At 39.8% G+C, this 20,552-nt stretch overlaps 1 protein-coding gene across 2 annotated transcripts in view; it reads left to right on the top strand.

Moving 5' to 3' along the window:
- Window positions 1-20,552, top strand: part of GRID2 (glutamate ionotropic receptor delta type subunit 2) — a 1,094,955-nt gene that overhangs the window by 101,662 nt on the left and 972,741 nt on the right. The gene's annotated exons all lie outside the window — the stretch shown is intronic.

Here is a 20,552-nt window from a genome sequence, read left to right as displayed (position 1 = left end):
CGTGGAGGATGTGGGTCTTGTTGTTAATTGATCTGGCGTTGCACAGGAGCAGCGACAGGGTTTGTGGCACGGTTGGAGCGACCCTCAGGTCCCTTAGGTTGGGAGGGGGACAGGAAGGAGAGATGGATATGAAGCATCGATCTCGCCTTCCCCTGGAACGCAAGTCCCTCCTCCCACCGCCAAATTAATCTTCCAAGTGCACATTACTGCAACAATACCATATGGGTCACACAAACCCATATTTCTATAACAATGTTTGCAGACTGAACTGTTGGTATTGGCCCATTGTGTGTGCCTATTGTGTGGACTGCTTGTCTTCCCTGCAGATGTGGAAACCCCGACAGTAATGTGTATTTTCCTGTCCATGTGGACATGCCCCTTGTCATGAATGTGTAGCCATCTATCATCTCCTGGTCCATACTAATAGTTACACTGAGCAGTGGAGATCTGACCTGGGGGCTATCAGGGTGGAACAGGATGTTTCCAGCCATCTCCCACCAGGGATCTAGTGGGATGACGAGTTGTAACAGAGATCTCTAAGTGTGACAAAGGGTTCAGCTTGTAGCCTCACTTGCTGCCAGGAGAGGGCTGAAAATGTCACCCTGTTGAACCCTAATCAACATGTAGCATCACCATAAGGGGAGAAGCCCTCATGAGCCTGGCTAAAACTTCCTTCAACTTGGCTGGTGGTGAGGCATGAGGGGAATGGTAGTTCCCTACCCCTGGTCTACATGCTAACCAGATTTACAGCTTCAAATTCCCTTGTTCTTTACATCAACCTTTCTTATCTTTCTTACTATGGGTTCTACCACAGAACCATGGCCCACTAAAAATTACAATGGCCCATTAACAGCTAGATTTACTCTCTCTTCTGTTGAAGGACTTGTGTGAGCTTTGAATCTGTATCCTAAGAAGAATACATATTTTCTTAGTCTGGGGTTTGTTTATCCTTGGTATAAATCTGAGACCCTTTGCAGTATACTCATAGTTTGGGGGAAAACAACAATAATTATTTGTTTGGGCTACACTCATAGCCACTGGGAGTTCTGAGAGCAGGAATCTAAATAACCGTGTTTCCACGTTCAAAGTGTACTCTAAGTAAATGCCAATATCTGGAGACTAATCCAACAAATATGAACATTTTTATCCCTGTATGATCTCCTTGAATGCGTACCCTTGCTAAGATCAACAGCCACCAGCTAAATACTGGCAAGAATGCATCACCTTTCAATGTTATGGCATCCCTGTGTAAAGCTGCTTCTGTATACCATTGTGTGTTGTATGCCAGTATATATTATTGGCCAGTATGCATAGCTCACATGGAAGCTGTACTGTGAAGACTGGTCCGTAGTAATTATTGAATCCTTGCACACTTGACACATCCTTGAAGTGGCCAGTATTGTTACAATTTCCACTAGTCCATTAAGCATTTTGAAAAGACAAAATGAAAATGCTGTGAATTAGTGAAACAAGGCTATGCCTTGACCCCAATGAAGTTGACAAGACTGACTTATAACTGGGTTTTTCTTTCATGGTAATTCTTTTGAAGAAAGCATTTGGTGGTGGTGGTGGGGAGAGAAAACGAAAATGCATAGCCTCATTCCGAAGCTGTTTCTAATTTTAAAAATGACTTTTTACTCTGAAAGCTGAATTACCAGGGATAGCAGGGATATTATTGCAATCTAATGCAGGAAACTGATCATCCATCAAGTTTAAATTATAACTTGAGCCAAAATTATATTTTATATTGGAATGAGTTTTTGTGCTTCTGCTGATATTCAAGTCCTGCTAAGTTTTTATGCACACAAGAATGGAGGGAAATGTCTGGAATTTAATTTCCATAATGAAAAGACGACTAAATGGATTTGAGGGGAGGGAAGGCGGGGGTAGAATTTCATGTGAATTTCTAACGTTATTTTTTTCATAGAGAAAGATTAAAAGTGGATTTTAAGCTGGATTTATACATTACCAGAGAGATAAGGAGCCAAATTGAAGTGGTAGCATCTTACATGGCACTTGGTAATGTCTGTTATGACTGTGTCAAATTATGTAATTATACAACACCAGCAAACCCCCACCCCAGAAAAGAAAAACATAAACAGTGAGGTGAGAAACAAACACTGAATTACTGTCTTCATATATCTCTTCACCATAATCATGAAGTCTTGCGTGTGGGACTATAGGAAAAAGGGGAAATTTAAGAAAAAAGCCTTCCCTCCCTATCAGATTATGGAAGTCTTTGGGAAGTCAAAGAGCATGTCGGCTAGTGAAGGAATGAAAATGCAGACAACTCATGCAAAAACACTGGGATGATGCATGGTCTCAGTAGAAAGATCATTGTTGTTGTGAACTGCCTTCATGTCGGCCCCAACTCATGGTGACCCTGTGGATGAGACACCTCCAAGACCTTACCCAGCATTAATATCTTTTCTAATGAGGCATGCCTTCTCATATGACAGCTTCAGTTTCATCCTTTTGGCTTCCAGGGAGAGATTGGGTTTGATCTGTTCTAGGATTCATTTGTTTGTCTTTTTGGCCACCCACGTTTTCCTCAACATTCTAGTAGGAGGGCCACCTTACCTCCAAATGATGGGCCCCACTTTTGGTCTCCTACTTGGACCAATAGCCATGATAGCTAAAATAAAATATGGTTGTTCCTTCTTATCCGTGGAGGATAATAAAAATGCAGAAACTCAAGTTCTGTTGTTTTCTATGGTAGTGTGGTATATGCGCAGCTGCTGGCATGACCATGTGCACATGCCTCTATGACAAAAAACAGGGCTTGCCATCCATGGGATCTCAAATCCGCAGATGGCAAGCCCATGGATAAGAAGAGCTCACTGTAAAGCAATTATTTGGATGGTGCTGTGTTGGAGAATTGTGTTTTCTCAGCCCTGAAATTCCTGAGTATGTTTGCTGTCTTAGTAAACCATAGTATATGGCTAAGAGTGAGTATGGCTGCAGGTGTTTTGAAAGTTTTTGATGTATCCAGTCATCCATTAGAGGCAAGCTAGCTCAAACAGAGAAGTGGATTATTTTGTTTCCCTAAATAATCAGCAGCAGTGAAGATATGACAAAGCATCTTGATCTGTACACGCCCTTCTTTATACCTCAGAAGTGAGTTGCTGCAGAGAATCTGAGGTCTATTCTGCCCCATCCTCCAGGATCCACACTCAAACCACACTCAAAACTGGAAGTGACTGTAAGGGAACTTCTGATTTTGGAAAATTGTTCTTTTGAGACATTTTGTGGGATGTGGATGTCCAGCATAATGATTTAATAGAGAACTGATTCCCCCAGTGAGCTCTGGAGCCGCATTTCTGGCAAAAAGTCAGATCTGGTAATGTGGGTATTAAGGTTTCAGGGGTCACATGAAGGATCCCTGGCCCACACATTTCCCATCCATGCCTGTGTCAAGGATGAAAAAAGGCACAGAGACATAGAGTGTGTCTTTACACTCTGACAACAAATGTTTTGAAGTCTCTCCAAACATTGTGACTATAATGTGGTTGCAAAACTAGATGAAACAAATTACCCATGTTGGAGAAACCTAGGTTGTGAAATGAAGCCAATGAAACTTTCTGCATAGTAAAACCCTAACGTTTATCGCTATTAATGAAACACCTGTCTCTGCAGCTTGATAACACTAAATGAATTGCTGCAGAAAGTGCGGACAGGTCAGCATTAAAAATTATTAAACCAGGTCTCAATCTGATGCGTAATTAATAGGAAAATGTAGTGGGATTTGTCGTACTCACCTAAACCAATGTAATCCTTCAGATAAAAAGGAATGAATCCTCCAATGTCCAATATTTGAGCTTTATTGCAATTGTTAATTCTTTGATAATACTTCCTTAATTCACTGCTACCTTGTATTTTTATTACATATCCCAGATATTAATAAGAATCTGAAAGTTTAAATGGGGAATTATCTTCTGTAGTCAAATTCTCTTGCATTTGACTTTATAGTGAAACTAGGAAGGTTGCTGCACATTCTGAAAGGAATAAAATCCCATTGAGTAACCCCAGCCTCCTTCCATTCACCAAAAAAGATATATTAACTATATATTTTTTTAAAAAAAATGCTTACATACATATTGAGAGGAGGGCTTTTGTGACTAGAAAAGTGTGTTTCACTTGGTGACAGTTGACAGCACCCATGTAAGAGATATAGTTTTAGATGAAATTTCAAAGGAACTATCCAAGGTGCTGAGCCATTTTGGTATTAAGGTTCAGGACTTTGGCTAGTTCCTTGATAAATGGCACAAATACCCAGAATAAATGCACTGCCCCATGGACTTGAAAGCCACCAGCTATCACTAGTTCTACCCAAACACACAAAATCAAAAACACAAGGTGAAGTGTGTGTGTGTGTGTGTGTGTGTGTGTCTGTGTGCATCTGGAGAAGAGAAAGAGAGAGAGAGAGAGAGAGAGAGAGATGCATTTACCTGTATGATTTCCTGCCACCATTGAATGCCAAATTTATTTCCTTTGACCAGAACCAACCCACTGAGAATACAAAAAACATCACTTTTGTTCTGCTATGGGACCTTTTTGCCTCATTGTCCTCATTGTAGCTTCCTTCCTTCCTTCCTTCCTTCCTTCCTTCCTTCCTTCCTTCCTTCCTTCCTTCCACTGGCATATATATTCCAGTTTGTTTGTGTGTGTAATTGTGTGCACCTGCTGGGAATATAACTCCCACTATGTATATGTGTGGGAAGATAGTGGATTTTTTCTCTTTGTTTGTTTGTTTTCTTTGTGCACATGTAGTCAGTGGCTGATATTTGGAGACTTTGCTTAAAATCTCTGTTTAAGGATCTCCAAAGGAGGAGATTCCACCAGCCTCAAAGCCACATCATTCCAGCTTTTACCATGAGGACAGTTCTTGCTGCCAATTGAGGAAGGATATGTTCTTTATCAAATGATAAATTCATTTTGTTCTGGGGGCTGGGACTCTTACCCAGACTCAGGATTAAGATTAATCTCAAGATATAGGTGATAATTCTAAAAATATAATTTTATCCTTATTTGCACAAAGATGCAAGCAGGTTGCTGTTTTTCATTCCAGAACCCCAGTTGCCATGCCAGCTTAGTATAGCTTGTAGGGAGTAAACTAGGGTGTGATTAGGTCACAGCAATTGGAATCTTTCCCCATATCTGCCAAATTATTGCTCCTTTGGCTTACAGTGGCTATTCTACACAGCTATGGTGCATTATAAAAGAAGTAAAAGTCAAGCCAATTCCTTGCCCCAGCAGAAGCATGGAGATGCTACAGAGCTTAACTAGCATTGCACTGGCTTTCAAGTTATCTGCAAAACAGAATTGGGGTTTAGGGGATGCAATCCTAGAGTTTGGATCTGAAGCATTTAATAGTTGGAAGTAGGTTGGTAGACTAAAGGACTATGTCTGACATGATTTTTGTGTTAGGATACAGAAACCAGACTACAAACTGCACAGAAATACTTCTTCATTTGGGAACTATGAACACATTCTAAATTCAAAGTACACCTGTATCTTTGTTTCTATACTCCTGCCTTCCTTAAATAGATTTCAGCCACCATATTTCCCCCTCTATTCCACTCTAAAGTGTTTGAAACACCACCCTCAATTTTCAGTGCATGAAGAATATTGTTTATTTTTTGAAATAAAACCATTCAGACATGTCTATAAACACTTGCATCAAGAGTTAAACCTTTGTATATATTTCAACCAAGCAAAAATAGTAGTACTTCTCATTAAATTATGCAGGATATTTCATTTTCAGTATGCAGCTCTATGTATTTCTGTATTAATGGATCTGGACATGACCTAAAAATGTCTGTGTCCTAGATTTCCTTTTCTGAGAAATATTGGTGACTTGTTTATGTGATCAAATTTGGGAAAATCACCAATATATATTAATTTTCTAGCTCATGCACAGGATAACACAGTTATACAAGATATTTAATATTAATACTGAATGGCTGTGCTGACCAGACTGGAATATATATATTCTGAAATTTGATAGAATTACTTAAAAGGGTTAATGTTTGTATGCCATAAAAGAGATAATGTTTAAGTAATTTGATAAAATTACTTAAAAGGGTTACTTCTTGTGTGCATAAAAGCAGAGTTTCTCAATATGTTTTGTCAATTATCCCTAAACCTACATTAACGTTTAGCATTAAGGGTCCAACCACACATTACATTAGCTTCCTTGCATCAATTTCTGGTATAAAGGTGCAGTAGAGCTATATATAACAATATAGTTGTTATAAAATATAACAGTAATGAATTAAATATGCAGTGAGTTTCTCCCTGTCTGTTTTTATTTTACTCACATGTAAATTCAGGGAGGCCATCTGGGTAAAAGAGTCGAGATTCTAAATGGGAGATTAAATCTATCCTGTGCCAGCTGTGACCCTTGACTAATCACAGTTGTTGTTGTTGTTGTGTACCTTCGAGTCATTATGCACTTCATATCATTGGAATTTTCTTGATAGGATTTGTTCTGAGGGCTTTGCCTTTACCTCCCTCTCAGACTCTGACTTGCCTCAGATCACCCACTGTGTTTTCATGACTGAACAGGGATTCATACCCGTGTCTCCAGAGTTGTAGTCCAGTGCTCAAACCATTATACCACACTGGTTCCTTGAGTTAAGGCTTTCTGTAGCAGTTGGCTATGATCACTAGAACAGTAGCTGCAGGATGCAGAGTGAGAATGTAGTTGAAATTCCTGTTGTTGGGAATGCTTCTGAATAGCTGTTGTGTGAAGCAACAATTGGACATTGCTTATGCCCCCAACACAAAGAGCCTCTAGAGAAAGTGGTTGTGTCATTTTCTTTCTTCTCAGATGTCAGGCATGTTTTTGCACAAGGCAAAGTTGAAATCATGTCCACCATCCTTGTTTTCTCAAAGTGCTTCTCTGCTCCATTTGGCCAGGGACATTCTGGGTAGCTGAAAAGAATGGGCACAAATAAAGTGCATTCAAAGTATTCCAGGAATTAAAGAAAAAGTAGCCAAAAGCTATCCATGAGCATGCACCCCATTGTTTTCAATGGGTGAGAGCATATGCAAATTTCCCCTTATGGGGGGATCCAGAACAGTTCCCCCGCATAAGGGAAGGGCCCACTGTAGTACCATGGCCTTTGGATCCAGGCTTTTGGTAGGCATCTGAGCACCCACAATGGGCAATAAATAATTGGACAGCCAGATCCATTTAGCTTCCACTTCTGTTCTTCATGTACAATATAGTTGTCTTCTCTACACTTAATAAGAGAGAGAGAGAGAAAGTCATTATAACTTTGATAAAAGCCAGTTTCTTAATATGGAAGCAACAACAGACTTTGTTCTAGAAATATTTTCATTATGGTTAATAAAGAAGAAATAAAGTCAGTCCTTTTTGGGGTGGTAGTTTTTAATTCATATTCATATTCTTGTTGGTTTGCAAATCTCACCCAATTTGACTGACATTTTGAATGCCGCTTTGAGTATTAAATTGTGTTATGCTCTGTGCCAGTTGTCTTCAATCTGTTTGTCTTTATTTTTTTTAAAAAATAATCCATGTAAACATAGCCCATGTGTCCACCATTATTTTCTGTACTTTGACATTTGGGGAATGGTATGTTGGGTGTTTCATGATTTAAAATCTATTATTAAAATTATCTTTCTAGTTTTCTCATGGCAGATGCTTTTGGCAGCTGCAGAATGCTGATTTTGTTTACTTCCTACAAACAAATAAAGCAAGTGGGCAAAGAATGCATATTTTGGAGAATGATACAAGCTGATGGGTTTGCCCATTAAGCATAGTTTATCTTACATACAGGGAGCAATGATCCACCTCAAAGCCAATATACTGGCCTGATATATTCTGGTCTTTGGTACAAGTTGCTTTAGCACATATTATGAGGTCAAACAACTGTGAATTTTCTGATGTATATAAAGAGAGGTTTGACATGCAGAATACAATCTTCAGTATGCACGGTAACTCAGTCTTGCAGGTATATGGTCTCACAGATGTATATTCCCAGTTGATTTCTTTGGAGAGTCATGCAGGCAAAATATGAAAATGCAAACCCCTTGACTATAGGAAATTGCTTGATGGAGGTGGCTAATTTTGTCATGTTTTATATATGATGCACAAGAGCCCTGGCTTTACTATCCAAAATATCTGAACAGTGGAAGCCTTTCTACATAGGCTTCCTTCCAAACCTGAACATCAGTTGTTCATGATCCCAGATCATGTGGAAAGCTACATATAGATGACTCTGGATGCACAATTTGCCCCTATGATAATGGGACCTCCTCTTATCTGGACAACACAGCTGAAGGATAGTCTACTTTCCACATAAACAAAGTGTTAAAGATGTGTTAGGCTAAGTTGCATTTATTGGAGTCAGTGTCACAATTGTCCAGTGGGGACAGGCTAGTTGGGCAGAAGTGCAGACCTTGAAGATCCTTCTGAGGAAATGTTATAAAAGCCTAAGATGAGGAAAAGAGAAGAAAAAGGAGATGTTTTGGGACCAGAGGCTTCAGTCCCACCTTGGGGGAGCTGCTTGAGACTGACAAAGGCATTCAGACTCCTAGCTATCCCCAGGGACATCCAGGACTCCAAATCCCATCTGATTGTGGATGTGTTTAAATGTCAGGGCATATGTTTATTTTTGTAATCTTGGCTGAGTATGATCTAGGCAACTTTGTAACTTCTTCCATTTGTGCCTGAAGGGAGGTGCCTTCCATGTGAGAGATATTCCTTGACTATGTAGGTTACTGTTCAGAATAAAACTTCTTTTAAAAACTCCTTTTATTTCTCATGTGACCTTGAGACCATGCCAACTTGGTCTCATTTCTTCCACAAGGGTGGTATGGGGAGCAAAAAACTGGCAGAGCCAGAGGTAGAAAGTGCAAGTTGAACCCCAAAGTAACCTTCTCTGAGTTGCTAAAAAATGTGTGTGTGGGATAAAACTCTTGAGGCATGTAAAATCAGGATTCAACATGCAACATGCAGAAGATATACACATGGAAGAAGAACACCACTGGAAGATCTCTGCTGTGAAGTTCTCTGCAGGCTGCAAAGGAAAATTCCTCCCAAGCAGAGGCTTCTGGCTGGATAAAGAACTGCTGGACTGCTGAGTACTCACAAAGAGGTTTTAATCTTAGTTCCGATATGTACAATTAACTATCGAGGTGCTTCGCCAGACTACTATTTACAATCATCACCACACTGAGTATTCAGGTCCCACTCTTATATGCAAATCCCCTCCTGGGGTTTGAGTCCTTACCACTCCTGTCACCTGATAGCTGTCACTCTGCACAATTGAAGCCTGCTAGTTTCACTTCCTGCCCCTCTGTCATCAGCTTCATGTGACTCAGGAGTCTCCAAATGTTAGGTCATCATGTCTGACACCTGAACTCAGGTTGCCTTGTTACCTTTGTCCCAGTTCCATCTCTGACATTTTTCTACCCAGAGTGCACTTGACTCTGATAAAAACAGTGAGTGGTGGCAGCTTGTGTAGGGCTCCCTTCAAGGGGCTCCAACCTACTCAGCAGCAGCAGCAGCAAAAGAGGACCTGTGAAACTTGACATTTAAATTTCATGTCATACTTGTGGGTATGGCATTTGCTTTATTATTCTGAGAGGTGCTTTGAGTCCCAGTATTGGGCAAAATCTATGATAAGAAAGGAGGGAGGGAGGGAGGGAAGAGAAAGAAGAAGAGAAGGAGACATAAGGTTTTGTTAAAAGAACAGTATATTTTTACGTCATTTTATACTTTTTTAGTTTCTGGGAAAAAGGCAGCATAGAAATGAAATGAGTAATTTCAAATAGATAAAACATTTGAATGAAATTGCCATAGACAGGGTCACAACAGCACAATTACAAAAAGTGACAGTACTTGGAACATCCCACATTATCTGGTGATACCTCACTGTTTCCCAAAATCTTGGATAGAATGCAAATAATTGATGGTCCAAAACTACAGTCAGTAATGGTAGACTGTGAAACTGATTCTATGCTGGAAACTTAGAGAAATTACTTTGTGAGCTACAGCTACCAGGATCCCACATAGATATGTTGCCTGGAAGATACTGTGAACTGAAGTGTAACTTTTCCAAGTTCTGGTACTCTGATAATGGATGTTGTGGTCCAGCCTTACCTTAACTGTTTCATGAATACAATACATGAATAAAGTTTTAGATACTTCTCATATCTGTTTTAAATTATATTACTGCTAATTTCTGATTCTACCTGAGATTATTAAGGATTGGCATCGCAACTCACATAACTGCTCCTGTTCAGTAGTTCTGCTGCAACACTGGTTGCATTCAAGAATGCCTTTCAGGAATTTATGGCTTGTGTGAAGATGGCAGAATGCCACAACCTAATGCATGACAAGGTGCCATGAACAAGTTCCCTGAGCATGACTGTAATACTTTCCCACCACTTTGTCATGCAGAAAAAAGCCTGTATCTGACATTAGTGTAACATTTAATTCAAATTAAGGTCAAATTGAAATAGTTGATCTAGATTGAATGGAAATAGACATGTTCTGAAACCATTTTGCTAACATACTGATAAAACATGATTCCCTGATTATTTTTGTATTAAACAGATATGATTAAAAAAAACCCAACCCAGATATATTTTAGAATGACTGAAGTCCTTAATAACTCAAAACCCAGTTAGTATAGTAGAAATTTCATTTACATATGTATAAATTTATCCCAAACAAACAATTTATGAAATAATCTGGGGGTCTGGCCAGATTAAACTATTATATTAATCATAGCTGTATTCTGCTTTTTTCTGGGTTATCCTGTGAGCCAATTTGCATACTTTGGGTGTGGGAGGGCCAGTTCTTGGATTGAGAAGTCAGAATGTATTTCAAATAGCTTCATTTTTTGTTGGTGTTTCCTGACAGAGTATTCAGTATTTTAAAACAGCATTAGTCCTTGAGCAGCACTGGACAGATGGATCTAGTTGCCATTTTAATCTCATACAATGCCGGCATATACCATGGGTTCAAGGCACATGGCCAAGTGGGTGCAAAGCAAGCAATACACTGCCTCTTCTCCAGCATGCAGTTTTTCCACTGACTCAACAGAAATAGGAGCCGTCACTATCCAGCTGCTGTCCTAGGAAACTTGACTATTGTTGTAGACCTCTGTTATGGTTAAAGGAAATTGTACTCCTAATTCACCTGAAATTCTGTATCTTACCTCCTTTTCTTTCTGGCTGTGTACACATAAGATTCACCTGGCATGCTCACCATTGAGATGGCATGGGGGTACACAGATGTTAATCTAAATATGAAGAATTTTCTATATTGCTCCACATTGGAAAGTTCTTGCCCTCTTAGTCTATGCTTCTGTGTGCAACAGTCAGGAAAATAAATAATAATAATTATTTATTTATTTATTTATTTATTTATTTATAGCCTGCCCAATCACAAGGAATCCAGGCGGGTTACAACAGTAAAAATAAAGATAATAAAATAAAATACAATAAATAAATAAAATACAATAAAATTAAAGAGAGCGAAGTGAGAACATTCACATTTAGGCCTGATGAAAGTTGGGCCTCTATTTTCATTCCCTCCCAGGTCTGATGATGATGTCATGGAGGGAAGGCTCTTCTTCTTGAGGCAAGGATTTTATTTTAATTAATTTTAATTTAATTCTTCTCATTAAATTTAAGAGAAGAATTGGTGGACAGAGTGACATAAGTCACAGTAAATGGGGAGTAGAACTAGGTAGGGAAGGCCTGCCAGAAGAGATCCATCTTAAGAGCCTTCTTAAAGGCTGTAAGAGTAGAAATGTCACGGATCTCCTTCGGCAGGTCATTCCATAGCTTCGGAGCTGCGATGGAAAAGGCCCTCTGGGTGATTGAAATTAGCCTAGATTTTATTGGCTGAAGTAGATTCTTCCCCGAGGACCTTAGAGTGCGGGACAGACAGTATGGAAGTAGGCGATCTCTTAAGTATTCTGGACCCAAGCCATGTAGGGCTTTGAAGGTAATCACCAACACCTTGTACCTTGCCCAGAAACTAATTGGCAGCCAGTGAAGGGATTTCAAAACCGGTGTTATGTGATCGGTACGACGAGTACCTGTAATTAACCTGGCTGCCATATTTTGTACAAGTTGAAGTTTCTGAACTTGGCACAAGGGTAGCCCCATGTACAGCGCATTACAGAAGTCCAATCAAGAGGTGACCAGCGCATGTACAACTGTTTCAAGGTCTCCCTGCTCCAGGAAGGGGCGCAGCTGGCGTATCAGCCGAAGCTGATAACAAGTGCTCCTGACTGTATCAGTTTGAGACATAGAGAAATATATTTGGGTGTCATCAGCGTACTGATAACATCCTGCCCCATGTCTCCGGATGATTTTTCCCAGCAGCTTCATGTAAATGTTAAACAGCATAGGAGACAATATTGCGCCCTGGGGTACACCAAATTTTATCTCTCTTTTAGAAGAGCAACTGTCTCCTAGCGCCACCATCTGGAATCTGCCTGAGAGGTAGGACCGGAACCACTGTAGAACAGTGCCTCCGATACCTAACTCTCTCAGGCGTTCCAGAAGGATACCATGGTCGATGGTATCGAAGGCCGCTGAGAGGTCTAAGAGCACCAGCAGGGTCACACTTCCCCTGTCGATGCCTAGACGGAGATCATCAACTAAGGCGACCAAGGCCATCTCAACTCCGTATCCTGCCCTGAATCCGGTTTGAAATGGGTCCAGATAATCAGCTTCATCCAAGACTGCCTGTAGTTGATTGGCGACCACCCTCTCGATCACCTTGCTCAAGAATGGCAACAACGATACTGGCCTATAGTTATTTCTATCCAGAGGGTCCAGGGAGGGCTTTTTTAAGAGTGGTCTGACCACTGCCTCCTTAAGACAAGAAAGCAGGGTACCCTCCCTGAAGGATGCATTGATTATATTTTTCAGCATCAGCTTGACTATATCACCCCCCTGGACAGCCAGCCAGGATGGGCAAGGGTCAAGAGGGCAAGTCGTTTTTTCAGACTACTAAGGAGCTTGTCCACGTCCTCAGTACTTACCGACTCAAATTGATCCAGTCTAACAGTAATAAAGCATGATGTAGCACAAGATTTCCATTCCATTGAAGGACTGCATCACTGTCACTTATCAAGATTCCCTCTGCTTACCAAAGCATTCAGAATAGGCTATAAATTGGTGTTATATGGCTTGCAATTTTCACACAGAACATTTTAACACATTTGTTATTTGACGGCTCCAACAAAAAATAATGACTTGCATGTCTTTGAATTCATTATCCATAGATATCTCCAATCTGCAGGTCAGATGCTTAATTGGAATCACTTTACAGTATGACTTGTACATAGTCAGTTGAACAGCATCATATATGCAGTATGATGTATACAAATATGGAAATCAGTGTGAATTTTCTGAATCTTCAGCTGGCAACAAACAGAAATTGTTTGCTGTTTTTATAGCCTAAATCCAATTGCTACAGCCAACTAGAGTAGATCCATTCAGTTAATGGGATTTAAAAGTGATGACTTACCATTCATCAGTCTTCAATAAGTTTACTCTAATTGGAGCTAGCACTTGGATTTCAGCCCATGAAAATGTCAGGTAACTCTTCCAAATGAAAGATACTTTGTCAACTCTCCCCCAGAGCATTCCAGATAACTCAGGTTGTATATTGGACATTTATTATTATTATTTATGAACTATTCCTCATTGAATGGAACCTTGACATTTCATTTCACTGATAAATTGCAAACAGCATTGCAAACATATTTTTAACATATGCACTTGACATGGTAGGGATAAGTACATTATGTAGAACTAACAACAATAAAATGCCAGGGAAAAGTGCATAACAAAACAAGTGATTTGACCCACTTTTCAGCCGTAAATACTGTGTCTGCTAATTATTAGGGCCTTGAGATCCTCATACCTGAACTAAGCCCAAGTGTGTGATTCTCTGAGAAAAAGATCTGGAAGCATGAAACTGGCTTTGGGAAGCTTAGCTATGTTCTCTGGAGTATTGTGTCCATTTTCAATTTCAGTGAGCTGTGTAATTCTCTCACAGAAGTAGAGAAATTACCACTGCAGAAGAAGAATCTCAGTGTACAAAATGATTAAGCAATCAGGACTTTATTGCCCAGTTTCTATTTTCCGTAAGTAGGGTCTCTGTAAATCTTCCACATGGTACAAAGTCTTTCGTTACTCCATGATAGCTAGAGGCCAGATGCCATCACAAATTTGATACAGTAGGAAACACCCATTGCCAATCCAGTGTCAAGAAACAGGTGGAAAGATATATGTGTTCCATGATCCCAGTTCTCCTGGTTCTCCAGCAGCTGCTGTTTGCACCCAGAGCAAAGATATATGTAATGTCCACCTTTATATGTCATGTCACATAGCCTGCCTCTACTAAATACTAGAAACATAGTGACAGATAGCAGGCTAAACTAAAATAGCCCTCTCTGGTTTGCCACTATATTTTGAGAGAATAAGTGTTTTACAGAGGGTTCCTATTGCCTTTTGGGAGAAATGGAGATCAGTACATTTCTTCTTTCTCTATACAAGCTAAGAATACACCATTGGAACAGTAAGCTTATCATAATACTGACAAAAATGTATTTTCCCCCCGGGAAATAATTATATTGAATTTTTCAAGTTGATTTACAATTAGCCAGGTAACAACTCAAGCCAAGTTTCTATCTTCTTGGAAAAATAAGACTCAGTGATAAATTGAAATCAGCAGTTTGTGGTCCAGGAATGTTGTGTAGAAGATGGAGCCAGCTTGTTTTCTGCTGCTCCAGAGACTTGAGCATGGCCCAATTGATTTAAATTCTACCTAGCAATTAGAAAGAACTTTCTTACTGTGACAGTTGTCCAACAGTGGAACAGACTGCCTCGGGGGTTGTGGTAGACTCCATCTTTGGAACTCTTTAAGAAGAGTTTGGATCAACATTTTTCAGGGATGATTTAGTTGTCTTTCTACATGGCAGAGAGTTGGAATAGATAGCCCTACTGATTCTTTCCATCTCTAACATTTTATGAGTCTATAATTCTAAGTGAGGTTTGTATTTGGCACATTGGTGAGAATTCCAAAATCTGAGCCCCACTTTATTCCCACAGGCTGAGAACCTGTGTAAGTGTAATACTTTAACATGCAGAACTACACAACATGTTTCCTATCAACACCCATGAATGCACTATGTAGCCACTGCATGCCCCCCATAGCCATTCCAGGGTTGCTGGAGATCATGGAGCTCAAAAACATCAGCTGTGTTGCCATAACCCAACATAGAATGATGTTATCTTGCATAGAGATCTGGTGGATTCCTTCAAATGGTGTACTCATTCTGTGTCTAGTTACATGGACATAACCAGATACTTCTCCATTCTCCACCAATCAGTCCTTCTCCACTCTCCCTCATGTCCATGGGTTGAGGGCTGTAGCAGCTGAACAGTGAATCCAGGGAAAAATCTTTTGTTGTTCTGGAAGGTAGAAGAGAATACCAATCCCTGCATATGTCTGTGTACAGCGAAAATGTGCCTCCATGTGTAACTAAGTGGATGCCAGCCACAACATTTTAAGTGTGTCCTCTGCTAATGTTGCCCCATCTGTGTAAATATATGTCTCTGTCACATGCAAGACTTCTCAAAACATCTGGCAACCTGATGGCTTGGTTGAAAGTCCTTCTAATACGGTATCAACATCATCTACTCTTTAAAAAAGCCACATAAAGAGAGTGTAGCATGAGCAGGATTTGTTCAAACCTGGGTTTGCCCACTACACCCTCCCCCCCATATCAATCACCCATTTCAAGGTTTTTAACCAATAAGCCCCATCTGAGAATGCTTACAAATGCTTTAAAATGCTGGGGGGAGAATCCTCCACTGCAGAAGGTCCAATAAGAGTTATGCAACATCACTTCTGGTCACCTTCAATGGAAGGTTTGTGGCCCTTCAGAGCTCCAGAGGTGGCCAAAATGGAGGGTTGTGGCCCTCTGGGCTCTGAACATGCACACCCTGGTCTAATATTTCCCATTTCCATTTATTTTTTCTTGGCCAGACTACATATGCTAAATGTACAGGGTCTGGGCATATGTTGCACCAATGAAAGATTTCTTTCCAATGCAAATACTAGTTTTAGAGGAAGGATTTTCCACATGATTGCATATGGAGATTGAAAGGTTACATTCTGTCACCATGCCTACCAGGTGCTATTGCTTATCCTCTTCTCTGTAGCCATTCAGTGCATTTAAATGTAAATTCCAGTCCTGTCAGATATATACTTGCACATTAGTGGTACAAACATGTAATATGCCCAGGTGTACTCACAACTGTGAAAAAAGTAAAATAGAACTTGGAAAAGTTATTTTTCCTAGGTTTCCTAAGCTTGAATCTTATTGGTTAGTCTCAGTAAGAAAAGACTATTGAATCAATAGTTGAATGGTAAGTTAATACATAAATAAAACCAATTATTCAATAGATAGATCCTATTTAAGACTTAACAATTAAATCTAGGCCTTAGATTGTAACTCCTGGGTTCTTCCATTGGCTCTGGGTTCTGAGAGTTATGTCCCAAAGATGTAAGCTTTCCCAGTTCTGGAGTTAGGGGAGTGACAAATTATATCCCCTCTTTCTGGAGCCCTTCTGAGTATCCCACCAGTGAGGGTAGTATGTTATGCGAAGATATATGGGAAAGGGTCTTACCTGTTGTAGCATCCCGATATTACATGATTCCCCCATTAGAGTCTCAGTTGACTCTATAGCTTAATTTCTTTTTCTCCAAGCTTTTGGGTTGTAATGATTTCACCCAGTGTGTTTGTGTACATGATTTTAAGTGTTTTACCTTGTTTTAATTGGGTAGTTTAATCTGTTTTTAATCCCTACATTGTTTTGAATGCTTTTAATTTTTTTAAATTTATTGTATTATATATCCTTTCCTGAGATGTTTAGATAGAGAGCAGAATATAAACAAAGAAGAAAACAAAAATACTCCTGCAGAACTACTGCTATCTTTTCCCACTGTTGGTTTACAAGATTGTATACGTCCATTTGAGATTAATTAGACTCTTAAAAAACTAAACTGCTGCTCTGCCATAAATAACATCAGTGAGCTTCAGATAGTTCTCTTTTCCCCCCTGTAATATTTCTGCAATGTCAAGTATTAAACTTCATTATCATTCATTCTTTCTACTAGTCAGTGTATCAGTTGTTGAGACAAGGGAGGGAGGGAGGGAGGAAGATTTAAAATGCATGGTGTTAGACTCATTATATATGCCAAGGTCAGGTAAATAATAACAAAAATTGCTGCAAAGAAGATTCCATTGTTTGTGCTTTCTGACGAGCTCCTCGTTATCTTTTTCTGTGCACAGGAACCCAAACATTTACATAATGCTACACTGTGTGGTAGGAAATAGTTTGTTTCATTGTAACTATCTTTGGCTACTGCTGGTATTCATCAGTTGTTCATTTGCTGGAGGTTTTGAATGAATACACTATGCTCTGCACTGCTGATATATCTGGAACATAGAATAAGACCAACAGTGTATCTAGTGTTCAGTTCTACAATTGGGCCTAGAGGTCTGAATAAAGTTTTTCCTCAACTTGATAAAAAAAACTTACCCATGACTTACAAATATTTTGCCCACTATGATCCCAGGCCAAATCTGGTGCTTACTATAGAACTGAGGTCCCTAGAACATGACAGGTATGGGGACATTTCTGAATTGGGGAGGGTAGTGACATTTTGGCAGACCATGCAGTGTTCAAAGCCTCCACAACCAAACTGTCAAACATTCCTAATTCCTGGCCTACACAGTCCAAATAACACCCCCTGGTTTAAAAAAAAGCCAGTATGTGAAGTATTGTGTGCCTTCAAGTCATTTCAGATGTACGGTGACCCTAAAATCCCTATCATGGGGTTTTTTTTTGACAAGATTTGTTCAGAGCGAGTTTGCCTTTGCCTTCCTCAGAGACTGAGTGATTGTGACTTCCCAGGATCACCCAGTGGGTTTCCATGGTCAAACAGGCATTTGAATTCTGGTCTCCAGAGTCCTAGTGTAACGCTTAAAACACCACCACATGTAAAGGTGGTCAACTTCTAGTTCCTTGAATCACGGAAAGCCACAAAAATGTCATGGGCTATTCCTACTCCTTCTTCCATACATGCAAGGTAACACATACTGGAGAAAGTTGGGAAAATCCCTTGGCCTTCACTTACCTGAATTGAGAGGTGGACAACACACAACCCTCATGCTGCATATACAGTAATTCCTTAAGGCCATATACTCTGCTCCTTACAGAATATCACAATCCTCCTGAACATCTCCTACACACACACACACCTGAAAAAAACTTTGTGATGCTATCAGCATACCAAACTCACTTTGTCTTTTGAATCTCACTACAGACAAGAAACAATAGCCAAGTTTTAGTGGGTAGGGTGGTATTGCATACATCTTTACAAGCATACTTGGTCATCCATGAGGCAGAGGATGATCTTTCTGGGTGCACAAGAGCATTTGGGCTATTCTCTGGCATACCTTGGTTCCACCACCCCCAGCCACTGATCAGCTGGGGTGGAGGAGTCTCCAAGCATGTCTTAGCTCCTCTTGCACACTTGAGAAAGAAAGAGCAGCCTCCACCCAATGTAAGCCTACTTCTTCTTCAGTACATACTCGCAGACAACTGTAATATGCCCAGGTGCACTCCTGCAGTATGTAAGTGACACAGGGCATAACACTACATTAGGGAGCCCCTGGCTGCTCTTGTGCACTGAGGGTAAGTGTGCAGCCCAAGATGTGTGCATATTTGTACACTAGCTTTGCAAAAAATGTGTGTATGTCTAAACAGCTTTTTCTTATCTGGCTAAGGAAAGAAGGGTTTATTGGAAAGTCACCCTCATAGCCAAGTCTTGCCGGGAACAAGGAGAGGTATCTCTTGTTGTCTCTAAAACCTGTATTTTGAGGAGTACCTTCCCTATGCTTTGTAACTCCCCAGAACTGCCTCCTTTCTGTGGTGTGTGTGTGTTAGGGAAAGTGCTATACTGTTCTTACTTTTAGCATCTTTTTTCCTTCTCAGCTCTCCCTCCTCTCACCAACCCCTACATCTTCACATTACCTTCACATTTTTGTAACCTTCCAAGTTTGCTTATTTTGAGTTAGCATTTCCACATCCTAAAGCAGCTGCACTTTGTATTTTGCATGTACTGTCTGCCGTTCCTGAAACTCATGTCATAGTTATTTGATATTCCCCATTGCAACTGTGTATATCTTGATTGTTGTTTGTTCAGTAAAATTTCTCTTTGAGAGAATTCTGGGTGAACATGGTTTATTGATTGGAATTTATCTAAGACACACTACTGCCAAGGTCACATAATTAGAACATGTATGGGTGCATACATGTGCTTTAAAGGTATTCCTAGTAATAAAGAATGGTGGAAGATTAGTATGGGAACCTGCCTTTATGCTTTATTTAAAATGAATATAAAGGTTTGAACACTGAAAGGCCCAATCCAGATTATATGGGTGAAATATAATTTCTTAGTCTAGTGATGTAGCTTTATAGAAAAGTAGTATTTGTGTACATGTATCCTCAGCAAAAGGAGAGTCTCGCTTTCACCTTCCTCCAAAATTTACTCTTTGATTCTTGGCATGATAAAAAAGTTCCTTACTATGAGAGCAAGTCTGTTATTCAGAAAAGTGGAAGAGAAAGTGTTTGGGGGAAAGGTGCCAATCAGGTATTCCTGTCATCTGTGTAAGGGAAGATGATAATAAGTGAAGCTGAAACAAAATTGAAGTAAATGTTCAATAAGTCAGGAGGATCTAAGTCTTCCACACAACTGGTCATATCAACCTGGAGGCAATGATGATCAGATAGCTCTTTTGCTGGAAAATGTAGGGAAGTCTGACAATGTATTAAAGTCACTTAAGCAGAAAATGAAAGCTGCTCCAAGCAAACTGCAAGTTACCACAAGGGTTTTAGTTCATGGTATTATTATGTAACCTTGTGGCCAACTTCTGCAGTTTAACCAGGCAGATTATTTCTGCTGGCCAGGTTTTTGAAAATTGAAGATTTATTGGCCACAAAGGGATAAAGGAATACAGAGGAAGATCCATCTCAAGGTGTTTTTGTTCCTTAGGCAAGACACAGCTCCCCTGCAGACCACCACTTTGAGATCCTGAACAGCATAAATGGGATTTAAAAAGGGCAGGAGAATTGTTTCTTGGTTGACAATTTCTTTTGTTTCCAATGTATTTACTTGCATTTATTTACTCTATAGAAAAGATTTGCTGTTAGATTTGGCACAAAAGTTTTTTTGAGGGTGGTTTTTTTTTTAAATGAAGAGAAAGTATATTTAAGGATATTGGATATGTTTTGTTTCAACTATCCTCTTTATAACCACACACATATAAATATGGCTAAACAAATGGCATAGAATATATCAAACTTTAGAAGCTATGTTGCTTTCAAAGCATCATAGTCTTATTCAACAAAGGAGCTAATCTAGCATACAGTGAAAATAAAGAGACAGCCTATTGGTCCTAGCATCTACATTCTGA

The sequence above is a fragment of the Sceloporus occidentalis genome, unplaced genomic scaffold (genome assembly GCF_023333645.1).
Source record: "Sceloporus occidentalis isolate IW3139 unplaced genomic scaffold, rSceOcc1.0.p SCAF_5, whole genome shotgun sequence".
NCBI lineage: Eukaryota > Metazoa > Chordata > Lepidosauria > Squamata > Phrynosomatidae > Sceloporus > Sceloporus occidentalis.
Note: the sequence above shows the minus strand (reverse complement) of the source record. Positions and strands in the feature narration are given on the sequence as shown.